Genomic DNA, 15,816 nt, shown 5'->3' on the forward strand with positions numbered 1-15,816 from the left:
CGCGTAATGTCGTACGAGTTTTTCTATCATCGGCGAGCGATGACTGCGGAGAAGCTGTGGATAGTTCACGTGAAGTACCGTTAGGAAACCGCAATGAACGAACGATACGCGATCGTAGCACTTTCAGTTCGTTCCGATCAAAAACGTCGACCCGATCTGTCGCTTGTCGGTCGAGGCGCGATGGACGATTGTTTTGAGGATGTCTCTAAACACATACTACGATCGAAAGCAAAAGTTCTGTACATTCGACTGATCATGAAACTCTGTTCTTAGAGAACACCTAGAGATCATCAAACTCGAGAAAAAACAAGAAAAAGAATACCCAAAAGCAGTTTATATAGTTGACTTATTGAGATCTATCTATCCTAACGTGTCCTAATCGATCGCGTCAGATGCAGACTTCTGTTGAACTACCGTTTAAAATCAATCGATCAAATGATAAGATTACAAAGGGGGAATGAACGTACGGACTTTAAAATGCACTTAAGTGCGAGGAACTAATATATCGATCGTACGAACTGTTCAACTATTGTCGTCGCAGTTGACGAGTAACGAAAATTATTAATGCGAGCCAATTTCTGTGTGAGGATACACGAAATCCGTGTAGGATGGAAAGCCATAATCTGATGATTTAGCCAAAACGTTGCTCAAAATATATACTATTCTATTCAAGAACTTTCTTTGACTGAATTATTGTGGGATTTCTCTCCTTAAGCCAATTTCTATGTGTCGTTCGACTGATAGCCTTAATGTGGCCGTCTTCAAAATAGATACCCTGAAGTTGCGCAGAGGCATTCCGCTTGCAACGTTAAAACTATAATCTGCTAGCTGTCGTTCGTCTTTAGCCGGGGATCACACAGGCGATTTTGGCCCAGCGCATACAGGCACCAAATGTACCTGGGCTGGCAAACTCGGCACAACCTAAAATGTCTGAGCAAAATTTTAACAAGGATAAAATTATTGCTTATAAATAGCAACTGGTTCCTAGAAGTGACTTAGGTAATTTATTTCACAGCATTGTTTAGTATTGATTAGTTTTTGTATTGATGCGCCCTTTATTAGGCACAGGCCAAATTTGACGGTTTGACCCGGGCCAAGTAGTCTCCACGTAATCGCGGCTCTCGTTCCTTGTAATGTGTCTAGACGAAACTTTGAGATTCGACCGACAGCTTAATTACATACGACGAACTATTATTGGAACTGATTAGTTCTACAGCGATTGCCCGTATACAGGTATACAGGTATACTGGTATATGAGCAGAAACAATTCATTATAAACTGATGCCACACTGAGACTAGAGACACGCACGGTACCGCCACACGGTACGGCCACACGGTACGACCGCGCGGAAAGTAATCTCCTCATTGACAACGCGAAGGTGTTCTTTCAATCACCACCAGTTGTCGTACAGTAATTCTGTGAGCTTCAGTTTCCAATGATCAACGTCGCACGTCGAGGAAGAAATACTAGTCGCGATAGATACGCGAGTACTTTTTGTATGATTATTTCACGCGGACGACCCCCTCCTCGTCTCGGTTTACAAATTCGTTACAGTCTCCTAGATGTACAAATGCGCAGAAAGTTACTTCTCAGGGCCATATTGATCCCTAAAACTTTAACTACCATGAATTGAACCTTCTCGGGGGCCATCGAATCCGGGCTGCCTTATATCTGACTTCTTTTACCTTGACTATTCCCCGACATGCTCATTGTTTTCCCCGACTTGATCTGCTAAGAATCCTATCAATTAACACTGTCAAATACATAAGACATAGACGGAAACTGTTAGATATTACGTGCAATCTATCTGAATAGCTATCTGAATGAATTTCCCTGACTTTTCCTGATTTTTAGCTTTTTTTCCAAAATTCCCAAACTTTTTAAAGAAAAGAAAAGTCCCCGACTTTTCCCTAATTTCCTGGTAAGTCGTTACCCTGCCTGACTATCAGCAATCGAACCTTCTCTATAGAACTGTGCTGTGCTGTAACATAAAATGTTTGTAAAATCGTGTTGTTTCCGATCAGACCAGTTTGCATAATATAACTGCGTCTGGTAAATAAAATATACCGTACTCTTTTTGATTTTATTTATAACTCTAATAATGCTAAATGATTCCTTAGAGAATTGTTGTTTACGACGAGTTTTTGTTTTTCTTGTTAATTTTTTCAGAGAACTTTTTTGTCTGTCAATTCTGTCAAAGGCTCTGATAATGAGCACCTTTGAGCTCGAGTTCCAACGACGTCGCGCGCACAGGAAACCATTTCGCCCACTTCCGAAGTTGAATATAATTATTCTCTAAAGCTAAAACTTCTTGAAAGTTTTCATCTAAAAGCACTTTTAATTGAGACCTTAGTTTTAATGTGACATATGAAGCCGCTTAAAGTCAGTCGTTAAGTCAAGACCATGGACTCTTAAGAGTATATGGTCTAGTCAACAACATCCAAAAACCAAGTTCGAACCTGAATTACCTATCATTCCATTCCAGTAGGTCAATAAGATTTTGATTCTTACAAAAAGTAAGCAAGTTTAAAAAAGAAACTATGTATCCCTGCACTCATTTTGTACATCTCATATCCATTATCCTTCTAACATCTTCGGTCAAGCAAGCATTTGATAAATATAGCCGCAATCACACGAGCATTTTTGGCCCGTGCCAAATTAGGCCCCGGGAACAATCATTTACACAGGTGCCAAGAACGTTGGACCATGCCGTTGCCAAATTTTAGCACAGGTCAAATATTTGAGTGCGAATTGTTACAGGTTTTGGAACGTACACACTTCACTTAGTTTAAGCATCGTTTAGTGTAGAGTGAGTGGTTTACGTGTGAACCCTCTGATTAGGTACGGGCCAAATTCGACTCGGGCCTAATCCGTGCCAATTTGACCGGGGCCAAATCGTCTCCGAGTGATCGCGGCGTATGAGCGAGTTCTCATTTCGCAAAACGTTTCAAATTAGACAATTTCGAAATGAACTAACATTAAAACAAAAACAAACTTCAGCGCGAAGATTAACAGCTGAAGCTGGTTTAATCTAAACGAAAATTCGAGAGCAGGTAAAAGAGATCAACGAGGTTGTTTTACTCAAATTAAACAACGCGTTCAGACGTTTAAAAGAAACCGGAGTATGTTTTTCAAACAAACGTACTCTCCTGGAAGCTTTTAACTCCGCTTTAAAACAAGAAACGCAAGAATTACAACAAAGTCTTTTAAGCGAAAACTCGAAACGTTGCATTTGATAAACATTTCTTTGCGTAATGGTTGGTTTTATCACATCAAAAGGAAAGAGTCACTTTTAGCCTTAACACGTGTTTCGTATCCGTATTCAGCACTTTCATCTCATTTGAATTTGACAATTAATTTCGAAACTGGATTCTATGACGTCGACTAATTACGAAGGCAGGGCTGTCAACCTGTGAAACGAGCTATCTGCAGCAAATTTAATTCTTTTTTAGTAATGTTTCATTGAAATATGAAAGAAAAAGTTCAAATTAATCAGTAATCAACAGTAAGACCCTCAGTAACATCTTTCATATTTCTGTTCAAATTAATCAGTAATCAACAGTAAGACACTCAGTAACATCTTTCATATTTCTGTTCAAATTAATCAGTAATCAACAGTAAGACACTCAGTAACATCTTTCATATTTCTGTACGCATCACACAAATCAGATCAGTATTTTCCATTATGAAATAGTTACAAATACTGACAGTCAGGAACTGTTGTCAGCTCCGCGAAGGATAGAACAAGGATAACAAACGAAATCAACCCGACATCGGGAATCATCAACGCTCTTCCTGCGTATCTCATTTCAAACTTATCAGTTATCAGTTCATTCTCGTTGAAGGACAATTGGAAAGCAAGGTCTATACCAAAACCACCGATACAGCGGAATTACAGGAGCTACTAGTGCTCGATTGCTTGTGGGTTATTCTATTAAGTGGACTTAAATCCAGATTTAGCTATGTAAAACCGCCAATAAGCCACATGCGCGTTGATGACACGTGATACATAAGGACTTGATCAATTGAGCCCCAGATATAGATCTGATTCGTCTCTACCACTTTCCCACTCTCTCTACTCTCCCCTCTCTACTCTCTCCCTCACTATTTACTCAGTTCTGTTATTAATATCCGCAGGTTTTATCGCTTTATATTCGAGACAAGTTATCGTCGACTTCCGATTGATGGACAAACATTCCACATCCGAAAAGTCTTTGTCTTTAAACGACGACAACAAACAACGCCTATAGACACAGTTTAAATCTGAAAACTATCATCGCATATTACACCATTGCGTGGCTCGTTATACCATGTAGCAAACTCTCCAAGATTCTCAAACGCGCCCTTGCATGATTTCATTATATCTTGGAGGAGCAATCACTCCAAGATTATGCCATAGCATGCCTTTTCTTAAATTCCCTGAATTTTCTTAAGAAAAGAAGGTTCCCTGATTCCAGGTCAGTTGTTTCAAACTACATTCGAGATTTTGCGCAACTTAGATCCGACACCGATTACTCTCTAATATCGTCGGAGCATTTGTTAAATCGGTTGTAATTTTCAATTTTCATCGCGCGTTCCTTCTATACGTTAATTAATGTCTCTCTCTCCGTCTAAAACATACAGATCACAAACAGATGATCGTCATCGAGATGTTCTCCGTCGTCTCCACGCTACGCTACAGGAGCGAGCGAGCGAACATACGCGTATCGAACTGAAACACGAAAATTCAATCTGGTATCCACCGCGATTAAACGCAAAACTTCTGACACGAGGAAAAATGATTTCAAAGAGCGATAGAGAGAGAGAGGCGTATGACATTTAAAAACGAAACCGTGCTCTAAAGCGTGGTTCAGGTCGACTTGCGACCCGGACTAAGTCGTTGATGGAACAGCAGTAGTTCGCATGTGACCGCTGATTGCTGTTTGTCTCAGGACACACCAGCACCAACTGCATCAACTACGCAGCATCGGCGACATTGACGCCGAAAAACCTTCCCCGCACACTTTTAGCAACAACGACGACACAGCTTCAGGTGCTGCATCAGCCTGTATTGTAGGGCAAGTGGTCAATCAATCAAGTTATATGATATTGATCTCGACGAATGCACATTGAAACTAAATCCGGCTGAATCTTTCGGTACTGATGCAGAATTAGGTGCACACTCAGGCACAGTCAGGTAGAGGTTGTTCTGCAACAAAAATATCTAACATTGGATCGTTGTATAAGTTATAAACGTTAGATATCAGCCATAAAAATGCATCCGTACAATTTCAGAACACACCTAGATAGGTCGTTTTGGTCTCTCTAAAGCACCCTGTTCTTTAGCGCAACAGACCTATGGACTAGAGCAAACGCTTGCTACATTCTAAATTGAACGTTCTAAACGCAGCTTATCAAGTTCATTTTTCGATTAACTTCGATCTAGATTTCACGATTACGCGTTGAAATATTATATTCTTCTAAACGGTTCAAGAGTAGTACCGAACATCGTGACGATGAGCAAAAATTCTAACGGCTACAGCCGGCGGATGCTGCAGCTACCCGAGTACCAGTATCTTTTTTTCTTGAAATTGAAACAGGGATGATTTCCCCTCTTTCCGATTGATTTCATATCGTTTCGTCCCGTAAACCCACCACACCTGCCGGGAACGAAAGGGGCGGTTATAACTATTATCAGGGCAGTGTTCTCCGTATGCGGGAGTTGTAGAGTGCTGCTGTTTTAAGTGTATGACATCGTGGCTGGTGAAGTAACAAGGCTTTCAATACCACCCCCCCCCCCAAAAAATACAGAAACTTAAGCTTTATTTTGGTGTAATCTCCTATTTTCGGCAGGGACAGCATATATTCTATAAGGGGTGCCTGATTTTCTCAGAGGGGTGGATGTAAAAATGAAAGGAGTGGCCGATCCTGCAGTGTTCAGGGTTTGTAACAACTGGGGAAACACCTGCAGAGTTTTATAGTATTACACTAGACAACACCATAGTATATCATAGTCAGTGCATAGATCGTTCAGGGGCAACCTATATACCCATCTTACACCCCTCCCCCCCTGGACTAACACCTGATCAATGAGACATCAGTCCCTTCCACTGATATACAACGACCACCTATTAACCTATATACCCATCTATCGGGCAGCGAGACATCAGTCCCTTCCACTAATATACACCGACCACCTATTAACCTATATACCCATCTATCGGGCAGCGAGACATCAGTCCCTTCCACTGATATACAACGACCACCTATTAACCTATATACCCATCTATCGGGCAGCGAGACATCCGTCCCTTCCACTGATATACAACGACCACCTATTAACCTATATACCCATCTATCGGGCTGCGAGACATCAGTCCCTTCCACTGATATACACCGACCACCTATTAACCTATATACCCATATACCCATCTATCGGGCAGCGAGACATCAGTCCCTTCCACTGATATACAACGACCACCTATTAACCTATATACCCATCGATCGGGCTGTGAGACATCAGTCCCTTCTACTGATATACACCGACCACCTATTAACCTATATACCCATCTATCGGGCAGCGAGACATCAGTCCCTTCCACTGATATACAACGACTTCCTATTAACCTATATACCCATCTATCTCTACTTATATCGATTTTATAATCGGAGAACATATAGCACGACTACATACAGAAACAGCTGTTTAAAATGCTGAATTTTATAGGATAGCGACGTGTGACGGTGCGTCATTATACACGGAGGCAAACGCCGCGTTAATGGCAATTCTACACAGCTTTAGCCATCGATGTTCCGGTAAACCGACTAAACTCTGAGCATTCACGCGTTGACAAAAATACCCCGGCCATTACCAAACGTGACTCCGACTGCATTTTAGTGGACGCAACGCCGAAAAAAAATCCGCAGCGAATTAGTAAACGATGAGAACGATCATCGAGAGGGCTCTTTAGAAAATTCATCAGCCATTTACCGAATTGTGCGCTAACTAAAAATCAGCACGAGTTAGATTAAACATGGTTTTAGAGTACGTGATTAACAGTAGTAAGGATTCGTGATGAATCACGTGTATCGACAGCCATAGTGTAAAAGCGATTCAATCGGCGCGAATCAGGCCCCGAGTCAAATTTGGACCGCGCCTAATTGAAGAGCGCGCTCACACGCAAGCCATTCACTGGATACATTATAAAGCGAAGCCGCTTCCCAACCTGTACGAGTCCGAACGCAATAATTTGACCGGTGCTAAAATTTGGCTCAAGCCTGGTCGAGCATTTCATTTTTGGCCGCGCGAAATTTGGCCCATGCCAAAAACGCATGTGTGATCACGGCTTATGTCTCAGCGAAAATGAGCTACAAAAAATTCAAATGTTATGTTATGCTTCGTTACATCATGGACGTATAAACTAGATCTAGTTTATATGTCCATGGTTACATACTGATAAAGGTAGTCCATTACTTGAACCATTCAGAAATGTACGATTCATCGAAGGCGAGATATCGTCATTCCGACCAAAATCTCAAACAATATCGCTCATCATCGACGTGCTACATTGCGTATTAGTGTATGCGTATTAAAAAATTTTCATGCGGGGAACCCGCGCGCGCGCGCTAGCGATTAGTAATTCTAAACGGATATCTATTTCCTAGCTACCATACGATAAATACGCCATCGTTACAAATAAGCAGCGGGTGAAAGACCTGCAGCTAATCACTTATTCTCAACGAAAAAAAAAAATCAACAAACTCTTCATCATTATATACGCATATATATATATATATATATATGCTGTATCTTCTGACGACGGAGGAGAGATTAGTAGTTATGACAATTCAAATCCTTTCTATTTCTCCGGGAAACAAAGCCCTCACGCGCGCTCGGCCTGTAACTAGACCTGTAACTAATCGCTTATTCTCAACGAAAAAAAAAATCAACAAACTCTTCATCATTATATACACATATATATATATACACTGTATCTGCAAACGACAGAGGAGACATTAGTAGTTATGACAATTCAAATCCTATCTGTTTCTCCGGGACACAAAGCCCTCGCGCGATCGGCGCCGTATACGAGTATCACGACTGTCAAACGCAGCGCCAATTCAAACGCGACAAATACAGATGCGCCGACATTAACGGCGACAATAACAATATTGTTACGGATAAAATATCTCTTAAGAGCCTCGAACAGACACTCGCGCCTTAAACATATTATCAGTTCAGACACTCGCGCCTTAAACTTATCATCAGTTCTAGGTACTACACCTAAATCTGTTGATCACTACCTCATGCGAATTCAATTAATATACTTCAAAGCCTGATCGCGATATGGGATATGCCCAGACATTTTCCAAATAAAGAAGATCGGAACCGGTGCCGAGAAAAGCGCCTTAGCCTTTTGTTGCCGGGTTGCTCGGGTATAAATCCTATGGCTGGTTTAACAAATTGGTCTTAAGCTTGAGTAAGCCCCCAGTCTATAGCCGCGATCACAGACCCAGGCCCGAGTCAAATTTGGCCCTTGCCTAATTAGAGAGCGCGTTCACAAGCGAACCACTCAGTTACAATTCACACATGCAATAATTTGACATGTGCTAAAACTTGGCTTGGGCCAAATCCGACGTTTCTGGTCAGGCCAAACGGGCACAGTCCAATTTGGCACCCATGTGAACAGTTTACCGGACCTTATATGGCACGGACCAAAAATGCTTGCGCGATCGGGGCTCATTAGACCGGCCCCTAGATATATAAGATACATCTCAACTTTTAACCTGGTCTGACGTTTTTGGTCGGGTAAAATTCGGCCCGCATCGAACAGTCGCGGACCCGTTTGGCGCCGGCGTGAACAAACGGTTGATCGGGCGCGGGTCAAAACGTCCGCGCGATCGCAGCTACCGAGATCCAACCGTTCTATCTAGTTTCATACGTAGCCGATAATCTAAGCTTTGTTTGAAAGCGTTCAACGTTTGAAAGCGCTGAAACTACGTCGTCGTCCCCCCCTGCAGTGACTGCGGCAGAGATTATAATTACACCAATTAGATCCGGAATAATTTCGATAAAAACGTTAGAAAAACGAGCAATACGCGGAAATGAGCGCTTCCCGCAGACGGCGCGCGTCTACCAGAACGTATGTCTTATTCCCGATCGGAAGAATCTATTCGCGGATAAACTCGATAAACAAACACGTCACGATTCGTTTGTAAAAGCTGTCGCAAAATGATTTCATGAATCATTTAAGGAAAAAAAAACGATTCTTAACGGCGTTTTTGATGATACGGCGTCGAAGTGAAATGGATACGTAATTATCGAGTATACTACAAGCAAAATTAGAAGGAACACCGAGAATCATTGGGTGCGTGTTGTAACGATATATACAGAATACCTAAGCACTAATATAACGAGAGAGATGAAGAACGAAAATTGTCCTTAAAGCTTATGATTTATTGATTGACGTTTGGACTATAGCCTAATAGTCATCTTCAGGAAAAGAGATGACCATTTCCTGAAGATGACTATTAGGTCATAGTCGAAACGTCGATTCGAAAATCATCAGCTTGAAGGAAACTTTTCGCAATTCATCTTTCTCGTTTTATCAGTGCCGGATTCTCTATACATCCGGGTAAATTTGTTTCTGAAATTACATTTAGGTATTAATAGACTGTCGTGAATATCTATGTTTATATGGTGGCCATTATCAATTATCTAATCTATCGTAAACATTGTTAATAATGTCTTTTGTAGACTTAAGCTTTAATCAGAACTACTATTACCTCTTTAGTATTGTGGTCCGAACATCATATATACTTAAAGAAATGAAGGAACTACAGGTGTAAAAAGTTGTCTATGTGAAAACTTCTTCATTAAGAGACTCGTAACGGATTGTACCCCTGCCACAAATTGTATTACATCAGTATTTTTCGTTAGGGACAAAATAGTAATGAAACGCTGAAAATCAGGAATGGTTAACAACCATGTATAATAATAATACCCTAAATCGCAAATCGCAGCCCGACCTTTCCGGTCGCGATAGAAGTTACAACTACACGACTTACTTGAAAATTACGAACTTACGCATAAATACCCCGTCATAGATATTTCATTCACGTTTTTATTCCACGACGTACCGGAGCAAGCGCGGCGCTCAAACGCAACTCGCAGAGGGGTAAAAAACAATCGCACAACAGGTGTCCTCGTCAATTATGATAATTATTAAACACTATTACGCTTGAAATCTTAATCTAATCATTTTACCGATATCCGATATACAAAAAACACGATATATATATACGCGGGTATACTACGAGTATGTACGACTATCCACTCGGCGTCGGATCCAGGTATTCGGCGGGATCGGATGTTGATGATGAGTTTGTGCCCGTTGTTGTCGTTCGCGGCACGCGGTAGAGGAGCAATAGCTGTATTTATCCCGACGGCGGCAGCGTTCACGGTCTCCTAACTGATCTGACTCGATGACGCCGCTGATATACCGCGGAGGCGCAGCGCAGGTTGTGTGTGTCTGTGTGTGCTAGCCACACATAGAACCACTCACAGCGCGCACACACCAGCTGTTTGTAACTAGACAGAGCGAGCTCGTTCGTAGCCGACTGGTGAATTAATTCCGATTTAAATTTTTTTCGATTTTAAAATTTATTTCATTCCGCACAAAATATTCAGTGAAATTCGTCGTTAAAATTTGGCGCCAACGTTCATGGGTCAGAGGTAGGTTAGAGTTAACCAATGGATAATTGACCAAGTGACAATTAAAAGTTCTTTTTTTTATCTTAAAATAGGGATTGACCCTGTTATTTATTTGGTTTGTAAATTTCATTTGATTTTTTGATTAAGTGTCCCTTACAGACCCACCACACCTGCCGGGAGCTAAACAGGGGAGTTTGATTTTGAAATCGGAAATCGAAGTACAGATATAAATGTGTGATCGGCGGTCGAGTTAACATTTTTTTTTGTTTTATGGTATCTATCCATCAAACTTTTGAGCAACTAGGATGCATCCAGGGTCAGAGCGAGTTTTTCACGCCAAATCAATTAGAAGGGGGCAAACAATGTGACGGAAGTGCCCCTTTTTGACAGGGGAAAAAACCCTCTTCAAGAATTTTCCGAAAAATTATGTGCCTTAATATTACAGAAAGTTTCCATTTCTGTAAGGTGCTATAACCCTTCTTGAAATGAAGTGCTTTTAGATAAATGTTGACTGCAGATACTGCTCTACAGGATAATCAGCTTCACTTCTTCTTCACTTGTGGTAAAGTCGAAACCCTTCACCTTCAGCTGTCCACAGCACATTTGCTGTTTTTACAATCTGCTTTCCATTGATGTTGCCTCTTGGGTTCAACAAAGTGTGACTCAAGTTTTAAAACTAACAAAATGAAGATATCCAGCCTCCCATAGGCACTGATACAGATTAGGGGATACCGGATACTTATGGGTGAAGATGAGGGTATGAAAGGTGTTTGGATGAAGATCAAGGTTAACATCCTAATCAGGCCATAATCTCATCTGCATCCATAATCTCATCAATCTACGTCCATCTCCGAAAACCTGCACGTTTCTAAAAATTCTCTCTTCACTTCCTATAAAACCTACACAACACACAGGAGACACTGGTTGATTTCAATCTTTTCAAATCCTAGTCTTGTCAAGCGAGAGAGGAGAAAGAGAGGAGAGAGAGAGAAGAGACAGAGACGCAGACCGCATTGTCGATTAACCGGATTAAAGCGAAATTATAACCGGATCGTCCGCGAAGGCCTCGCGCGATCATTTGACTTCATCCGTGTCAGTAAATTACCACATTATCATCCGTGTGACGAGGTGATAAACCACGAGCGTTGAATAGCAAGTTGTAAGCTACAATCAGCATAGCCGCGATTGCACGAGCATCTTTAGCCCAGGTTAAAATGTTGGACCAGACCTGAACCAAATTCTAGCAGGGGTCAAATGATTGCGTCGGAATTGCAACTGCTTCCAGAAATGGCTCATTTGTTTGAGCATTGTTTAGTATCTAGTGAGCAGTTAACGCGTGAACACACCCTCTAATTAGACACGGGCCAAATTTAACTCGGGCCCGATTCGTACCAATTTGGCCCGGGCCAAATCGTCTTTGCGTTTGTCACAATCTACAGCGACCTTCTAAACACTTCAAAGACAACTTCATCGAACAGTGTTTTTGCGAGGTCGAGCCCTTGCATGTGCTGCTGGTCTCCGAGTATACATCCGTTTCAGTTGTTTTGGAAATGTCCTAGAATTTAATATGACGAACCGCTGTCATCAAAAATGTTCTTAATAAGGCGACTATTCAAATCTATACTTAAGATATACATTGGGGATACGATACACATAGCGACATCTTGCAGACCCGGTGATAACTATCTGGCGCCAATTCAACAACACTTGTGCGAACTCACACTCTGATTTGGTCCATTCCAGGTACAGGCTCTTTTACAATGGTCTAACTAGTGGTACTGCTATACGATACATGAGTGAGTGAATCAACGGTGTTATTACAGTATTTTAATAGCGCGTATATCGGCAGTGATTAACAACAGGACGTCGTTTAGATTGCTAAAACAATAGCAACGCATTAATTCCGTTGCTTTCATTTCAAGCCCCGATGTCACGGATACGGAACACCTTCACAAAGGAACGCCTTCACAACCACCCTCGCTTGCCAGGGTTCGTTTGCCTCCTGCTGAAGCTCACGCCAACAAAAATGCTGCAAAGTGTTCATTGGTCGTTTAAATTGCCCAAAATTTCTCGGGCAGCCAGGTAGCCGCTTAGCTGCCATTGGTATAGTGCGAATCTGAAAAAAAACTGCATCTGATCGGCTAGATATATAGACTGGTGGCTGCCCAAGGCCTAAGATATCTTGATTTTGACTCGGGGTCTGATCCGGGCCAGTTTGACCCCGACTGATATTAACGCGGCTAACAGAGCAAACGCCGTGGGCGACACGACAATCAACATCATGAAATCATGTCAACGAGCCATTAAGATTCACACCCCCGCCGCCTCCTGCCTAGACGCAATCCGCACACAATATGAAATAAACAAAAAAGCTAATTCGCTACGGTTGCACAATTCAGGCCCTTGTAATTCGGTAACGCGCTGTCGATGTTACAAATTGATTTATCCATCATCATCGTCATCGTCGTACCTTATGAGAATTATATCGATCATTCATAGCTATTGCTACCTGATGAAATAAAATCTACATACACGCTGAACCTGGTCGCTTTTATTCATCTTTTTACAAAACTAAGGATCGATGGTAAAAGGAAGCTCGCTTTTGAATAATCGAGCTTCGATTATGAAGGGCATTATCTGTGATATCGTAACGTTTCATTTCGCGTATAAATATTGTTATCATCCATTATGTATGTGATGAATCATTAAATATGATTTGTTACAATTTTTCAGAAAAATAAAGCTATCTATCTATCTATCTGTTGCATAAACGAGAGAGAGAGAGAGAGAGAGAGAGAGAGAGAGAGAGAGAGAGAGAGAGAGAGAAATCCATCGATTACTTCAGCCAAACATGAAAAGTTCTTGAATTTTACTTTAGAGTCCATGATAGAACAGTATACACAGTACCCTTGATGATGGCTAATAGACTTTAGGCGAAATGCTACTCGAACTATTCAAGAACTTTTCATCCGTGGCTTAATCATTGCGGGATTTCTCTTGTATATTCATGTTATACGGATATCGCGTATCTTCACGACTTATCTCTGTTGCGACTTCAGTCCGGCTAACTTCCGGCTGGTTCCGTACTCGTGGCTTTAGACTAAAACCAGTCTACGGCAATCTTAGTTCTATAGCCAATCTAACATCTTAAGATGAGTGTATGACCATCTTAGTTTTATAACAGTCTATGACCATCTTAGTTCTATAACCAATCTTACAATCTCAACTCTAATCTTAGTCTTTCGAGTTAAGTGACGACTGCGCTACTGGGGCTTGTGACAAGTTGCATACACATCGCCACATGGTCGCGGCTGTTGTCCATTCCAGGTACGGGCAAAATTAGAACGAATTAACGAACCAAAGTGTGAACACAGGTTTCAATTTGTTTCTATTTTGCAACGAACACCAGGAAATATCGATATCGCCGTTAAAGACTCGCACGGAACCGACGACGTTCATTACGGAGATTTACCAGCAATTAAACGCATAACAAGCGACGAAACAATTAACGAGAGACGACGAAATTGTAGCCGTCAATTTCGCCAACTTCAAACGAGCAAAATACACGAGCGATCCTCCGCCGCGAGATGATATTCTTCATGTGCGAAAGAGAAAAAAAAAAATGAATTCGAAATTTCTGCCGGCGACGTTTGATTAAAAAACGAAACAATGGCGAGACCGCTCGTCGTCGTTGCAGCGCGAATTGATTATAAATTGAAAATCGTTTGCATTCTCCCCGGCGGTCCATCGGTGGATTTTAAATTTTTCGCGAAATTAAGTTCTTAAAGATTTTCGCAGATTTTGTCGTCGTTACGGTGCATTGGTTTTTTGTAATGCCGGATTTTATTGTATCTTATAAGCAAAGTGTAGATTGTGTAAAAATCTGACTTGGGCCTGGTCCAATGTTTTTGGCCATGCCAAACAGGCACAGGCCCACTTGGCACCTGTGTAAGCGGGTGATTTGGCCTGTGCCATTAGCTTTTCTGTTTCTGATCATTGCAATGATGTGCTTTAACTTCGATAAATTTCATCATGTAAAATTCTATTGCAGGACTTCTTCATTCATCTACATTTAACACAGATTAGAATGTTTTGTTTGACTAACTGTGTTACAATGCAGCACACAACAGTGCAGACACTAAATCATCAATGTTTGATACATTCTTCTATTGTTATCGATTCTTATCTCTTACATAAGATGCCTATGAACTATTAACACCTTTAAATGATCCATGTGTCCATGAAGTGGGAGTCACAGAACTAGTGAATGTAGTCAGAAGCACTGATTGACAGTTGCCTGGTGCGTTACCACTGTAGGATGCCAAGTGGAACAATTTATAATTCAACAGATTTAACTGATCCGAATTAGGAGCCACCAATGGATGGCACGTATCAGGGTCCCATGAAAATGCACGATTGTTTTTAGTCAACATAAAGGAATTACAATTCAGAACAAATATCATTCTATGCCCATGGCTATCCAAGCTTTTTACACGTACGCAGTTGAGAAATATAGTAAAAATAAGACAATTTAGATTATCAATTATCTGAAATCGAAAAAAAATATGGAACGCTTCACGAATTTGCGTGTCATCCTTGCGCAGGGGCCATGCTAATCTTCTCTGTATCGTTCCAATTTTAGTATATGTACTGCCGAAGCTAGTACACTCCATAAGGGTTCCGCGGGCGCCTTATATACTAGTCTACACCGGCGGATCCGACTTACATGGTGGGCCGAGTTCATCGGAAAAATCTAAAACTTTAAAACTCCTATAAGTAGCTCGTATAATTTATGGAATGTGCTGCAAAACCTTTAAATGTTCTATTTTTATATAAGGGTACCTTAATTCGTAAGTTTTTCGATTTTGGTAAAAATAAGCAAATTTATAACCGTACCATCAATAAACAGTCGTGATTACTCGCAATCACACCGCCATCTATTGATATTAAAGGTACAAAGAGCGTTATTGCACACCCGCGCTAAACGTCCACTGAACGTTAGTGTAATCACACTCCCACACACAACGTTTAGAGAACGTTTCTACAACGGCAGCCATTGTGTGTATCACAGTCAATGAGAACTCACTCATTCACTGTGCACACAAACACACAGACCCCCTGC

At 41.3% G+C, this 15,816-nt stretch overlaps 1 protein-coding gene and 1 non-coding gene across 3 annotated transcripts in view; both read right to left on the minus strand.

Annotated features, from left to right (window-relative positions):
* Positions 1–15,816, minus strand: part of LOC141913300 (liprin-beta-1-like) — a 76,065-nt gene that overhangs the window by 43,391 nt on the left and 16,858 nt on the right. The window lies entirely within an intron of this gene.
* On the minus strand, positions 15,254–15,360 carry LOC141913790 (U6 spliceosomal RNA). The gene has a single exon (XR_012620635.1). It is a non-coding gene; the product is annotated as a U6 spliceosomal RNA (small nuclear RNA).

The sequence above is a fragment of the Tubulanus polymorphus genome, chromosome 11 (assembly GCF_964204645.1).
Source record: "Tubulanus polymorphus chromosome 11, tnTubPoly1.2, whole genome shotgun sequence".
Lineage (NCBI taxonomy): Eukaryota > Metazoa > Nemertea > Palaeonemertea > Tubulaniformes > Tubulanidae > Tubulanus > Tubulanus polymorphus.